Here is a 6,000-nt window from a genome sequence, read left to right on the forward strand (position 1 = left end):
ACTATTTTCAGCCTACTTTTTAAATTGTCATTAGCACCATCAAAAAAGCATAAAATATTATCCCTCTCAAACTACATTATACAATAACAATAAAAATTGCGATATGTTTAATCAATTCTTCCAAATTCATCCTTCATTTTACTTTCTGCTAACATTGAAGCTTTGCAAATATTGACAATGGGTACAGTTTAATTCTGAATAATTAAATGAATGTGACCTGTGCACCAGCTCTGGCTCCTAATCCAAGGTTTAGCATTCCTGTGTCGTCTTCTCACTCACGTTTAATATCAACTAATGTGGCAGTCTGAGGGAATACTGGGCCCTTCCCCTCCCTTTGAGTTGGGCAATCAGCACCACTGATGAGCACAGAAGTTAATGCTTTGTAGCCCAATGGGATGTAGCGAATTCTCATTAGCAAATTATTTAGAAACAAAACCGCACCATCTGTCGCGTGGTAAATTACTTTCTCCTTTCTTTAAACAAAACACTTTCTAAATGATGTCTAGGGTATTGCCATGAAGTGAGTATGGGTTAAACTATTCATTTGTTATCAAATTACAGGGATATCAGATCTAGCTCCATTTTGTCTATTTATCTATGACAGATGAGCACTGGTATTGAGATTCAGATTTACTTCTTCCAAAAAAAAATTTAAAATGCAAAACAAAAGGTACACTTGAAATCGAAAGCCCAGGAATAAATTGTAGATGTGTAAGGAGTCGATGGGATACCTTTGGAAAACTTTGGCTAAGGGAGATAGTCTCATTGCACCACCTTTAGATAGATATTGACCACACAAGATGCTGATGTATGTGTTTTGATGATGTTTAATAACATCTACACTGAAGGGTTAATTAATATGGTGTAATGACTGCAAGCTTTGTTTTGCCAACTTTCTCCCCATCTCTCTGAAGGAGGCAATTCTTGCTTGTGGGTGGTTCCACGGGCACAAGCTGTCCTGTGTCTTACCTACTTGACTATTCTTAATGCATGAGCTGAGACAATGAACTGCAGCAAGCTTTTGGACTATGAAGGCATCACAGCTGAGCCCAATCCTGTCCTCACCTCATATCCATCATTTCCACCAGGGATCTCTGGGTAACAGTCAGGAGCAGGCAACCTGGCTGATTTTTTCCCCTCAATAACCTAGGGTCACTGTGACCAATTGTAGCAGCTCCAACTGCTACCTCAGCTGAGACCAGCTATTATATTCCAGGATTACATTGAGTTACATTGAGTTACATTGAAATTACAGCATGGAAACAGGCCATTCGGCCCAACTCGTCAATGCCGACGTTTAGGCTCCATACAAGCGTCCTCCCTCCATACTTCATCTAACCCTATCAGTGTACCCTTCTATTCCTTTCTCCCTCATGTGCTTATCTAGCTTCCCTTAAATGTATCTATGCTATTCACCTCAGCTACTCCTTGTGGTAGCACGTTCCACATTCTTACCACTCTTTGGGTAAAGTTGTTTCTCCTGAATTCCCTATTGGATTTATTAGCAACTATTTTATATTTATGACCTCTAGTTTTGGACTCCCCCACAAGTGGAGACATTTTATTTACATCTACCCTGTCAAACCCTTTCATTATCTTAAAGACCTCTATCAGGTCACCCCTCAGTCCTGTCTTTTCTAGAGAAAAGAGCCTCAGCCTGTTCAGCCTTTCCTAATAAGTATATCCTCTCAGTTCTGGTATCATCCTTATGAATCTTTTTTTTGCACCTTCTCCAATGCCAGTGAATATAGCTACATGTTGAAATCATCTTAATTTGATAAAAATTACAATTTTCTTCATTAAAGCAAATTAGCCAAATTGGAGTTGATTTAGTAAATCGGTAATATAAGAGATGATTACAGAAATGAATTAATCAACACCAGCAATTGGTGGTTTGAGCAATTTGGAGTTTATGAAAAGAGTCGGATTTGATAAAGTCCTATCTGTACTTACATGGTTCTATTTTTCATGCACTACCAAACATAGAATCATGGAATCATAGGATGATACAGTACGGAAGGAGACCATCCGGCCCATCGTGCCTGTGCTGGCTCTTTGAAAGAGCTATCGAATTAGTCCCATTCCCCTGCACTTTCCCCATAGCATTACAAATTTTTCTACTTCAAATTTTTATCCTATTCCCTTTTGAAAGTTATTATTGAATCTACTTCCACCTCCCTTTTAGGCAGTGCATTCCAGGATATAACAACTTGCTGCGTAAAAAAAAATCCTCATGTCACCTCTAGTCCTTTTGCCAATTACCTTAAACCTGTATCCTCTGGATACCAGATACAGTGGCTGATGGGCAAAAAGCTACAATTGAAAACCATTTCAGTTCATTGGTCTATAAGTTAGACATGGTTCCTTGCATTCAGGTAGATATCACTGTGAAGATTACTAATATCTATCAGTGTTAGCTTGCACAGAATTAATTCTTATTTTATTGTGGATTGATTTGACTCATGCTTTATATGGCATCAGACTCTGTTACATTAAAAAGAGAAAAGCGTCCACAATTGCATTTTCTTAAACATGCTGTGATTAATGTGCACAAATGGCAATTTGATGGTTTCAAACTTACATATTCAGAACATCAATAAGATAAAGAGGGACTTAAAGGAAGAAGATGGCTTATATTCCGCACTTTCATAGGGCCCTGATTGTTTATGTTAATTTCCGCTTGATTTCCGCTGGTTTTTATGTTCTGGTTCTGGTCTATGCTAATAAGAGTCTCAGGAAATTTCGGCCTAAGTTGCTATTGGTGATATCAACATAAGAACGAGTGGGGTGTACAAAGGTCGGCCTATCCAATACCACCAGTTTTACACCCTCGCCAAAGTTGAATGTTCTGCGTATTGTTTTCACACTTCTCATATGAAGGAAAGCATCCACCAATAGCCCTGGAATTAGAAAACTCATCGGTGAGAATAGAACTGGACTAAGCAGACTGCTTTCTGCAGTTGAATAGCCAGATAACAATTACTATCTAGGCTCACCCATGTAGATTGCACATTTGTGCTACCAGCATCCATGGTTTTAGTTGACGAGGCAACAATATGTAGGGAGTAAAGGAAGTTTAATGATTAATCACTGCGTTTGCAAAGTAATAAAATCAACTAAATGCTAGCAAAAAGTATATAATGGATATAATAACTAAAGAGAATGTTAAATGGATATAACTAAAGAGAAGAACCAAATGTCCACCAAATAATTTTCATTCCATATCATTATTTGGCGCTATTAGGTTTAACTGATTCGTTATATGATCATAATCCATAGCGCACCACTGATAGGCAATACATTTCATCACATTCACTTTACTTTGACTGACAAACAGATTTTTTGGGTTCCTTATATTTTCTGGGTCAGGCAAAAATATGTTAACATTTTGATCTGATTAGCAAAAAACATGTTGTTCGAATTGGTTTTCAGCCAATAAGAGACTGATTTTAAACACTATTGGTACTACCTCAAAATTGGATGGTAGTTTTATAGAGGCAGTGGAAATTTCTACGTTTAGCAGATCAAAAACAAAATAGACATCAATACTGTTACTCAGTATTTCAAATATTGGAATCAGCACACTCAAAAAAATGATACCTGTTCCATTATGTTTTAATGTTATGTGATACTATTAATTCATCATCTCAAATTTCAGTAGGAAGAACGAGGTGAGGCAATATAAACTAGAGGGCACAAATCTAAAAGGGGTACAGTAACAGAGAAATCTGGGGGTATATGTGCACAAATCATTGGCAGGGCAGGTGGCAGGGCAGGCTGAGAAAGTGGTTAAAAAGCATATGGGGCCATGGGCTTTATAAATAGAGGCATAGAGTACGAAAGTATGGAAGTCATGATGAACCTTTATAAAACACTGGTTCGGCCACAACTGGAGTATTGTGTCCAGTCCTGGGCACCGCACTTCAGGAAAGATGTGAAGGCCTTAGAGAGGGTGCAGAAGAGATTTACTCGAATAATTCTAGGGATGAGGGACTTTAGTTATATGGATAGACTAGAAAAGCTGGAGTTGTTCTCCTTGGAACAGAGATGGTTGCAAGGAGATTTGATAGAGGTATTCAAAATCATAAAGGGTGTAGACAGAGTAGATGGAGAGAAACTGTTCCCATTGGCGGAAGGGTCAAGAACCAGAGGACATCAATTTAAGGTAATTGGCAAAAGAACCAAAGGTGACATGAAGAAAAGCTTTTTTACACAGTGAGTGGTTAGGATCTGGAATGCACTGCCCGAGGGGGTGGTGGAGGCAGATTCAATCATAGCCTTCAAAAGGGAACTGGATAAGTATTTGAAATAAAAAAAAATGCAGGGCTACGGGGATAGGGCAGGGAAATGGGACTAGCTGGATTGCTCTGGCATAGAGCCGGCATGGACTTGATGGGCCGAATGGCCTTCTTCCGTGCTGTAACCTTTCTATGATTCTATGATTCTAAATTGTTCACGACACCGGTGACAGACATGTAAACAGTTCAGAATGTTTTCTCCAAACACAACACAAGTATGGAAGGACAGAATCACAGAATCACAGATTATGCTGCTTTGTGTTTGAAAGGGTGGATCACGGCAGTGGAGAGATGACAGGAGGGAGTGGGAAGAGGCAAGAAGGGGACTGTTGGGCAACAGGCTCAATTTTATTAGACCTTAGGCAGGTGGCACTGTGGAACCACCTGGCTTGGAGATGGAACTGGAAGGGCTCAATGGTAGTTAAGCTTATAGATAAGTTTAAGCAAGAAAGCCAGGCATGACAGACAAATGCAATGGAAATTGCGCAACAGAAGTAGCATGGTGAGAAATTTGTTACAGGAAATAAACGTGTCACTTACAAGAAGAGCACACTGTACACAAGATTTTACTGAGTCTCACATTGTGTGATCTAAAACCTTTAAAAAAAAAGGCTTACCAAGTGGCAGAGATGTCAGCATTGTAAGGGTTAAAATAAAATGAATCATTCATTTGCAAACAACAGTACACTTTTAGAATTGGAATTTCAATTAATTTAGCTTGATATCAAGTTTCCGACATGAAAGCACTTTTCATTTGCAGTTATCAGAAATATAACTGCATGCTATTAATGTTTTGATGTGCGTCAGTCTAATGGATAACTTTGCAGGATGCTGTTCTGAAATGGTTTTCTGGTCAATTTTCCACAGAAACTGTACACATTGAATTAAAATTTATTTAGAGTAAGTGCTTTTATGTAGTAGTATGAACAATGTAATCTTTTTTTGCACGATATAGTTACTTAAAAAAGTGTCGTGTAAATGAATACATTTTGCAAGCAGTAGTTTAGTTTTTAATGTAAATGCTAAAGTCAATGAAGAGCATGCATGGAGAAAAGTAGGCCCTGAAATTAATAGTGGGAATACTAGCATATGAACTTTTCTCTCTCTCTCTTCTTGTAGCAGAGCTGTTAACCTGTTTATAAGTGGGTTAGTGCCTCAGTTAAAAGAGTGGAGAAAGAAAATTCAGTGCTTATGGACTTGTATCCCTCGATATCATTTCAGGGCCATGGTGTATTGAGAAAATTAAGCACTTATAAATTATGCCAAGGACAATTCCACTTGCACACCCTTAGAGCTTACAACCTCCAGGTAACTCACAATGCAATTGCTGAATCAGAACTCTCAATCTCCATGCCCTTCAGTGGAGCAATGAAATGTGTTTTTTCCAAAGCTAAAGCTCCTTGGATGACTAAAGAAATTGAGATTAAAATGAAACAGAAAAAGGAGGCTTATGATAAATGTCAGGTTAATAATACAGTACAGAATCAAGCTGAATACAGAGAGTGCAGAGGAGAACTGAAGAAGGAAAGAAGAGGGGCAAAGAGAATGTATGAGAAAAGATTAGTGGGTAATATATAAGGGAACACTAAAGTCTTTTATAAACATATAAAGAGTAAAAGGATAGTCAAAGGAAAGGTGGGGCTGATTAAGGATCAAAAAGGAAATCTTGTTGTGGAGGCAGAGAGCATAGCTGAGGTACTTA

Source organism: Heptranchias perlo, chromosome 3 (genome assembly GCF_035084215.1).
Source record: "Heptranchias perlo isolate sHepPer1 chromosome 3, sHepPer1.hap1, whole genome shotgun sequence".
Lineage (NCBI taxonomy): Eukaryota > Metazoa > Chordata > Chondrichthyes > Hexanchiformes > Hexanchidae > Heptranchias > Heptranchias perlo.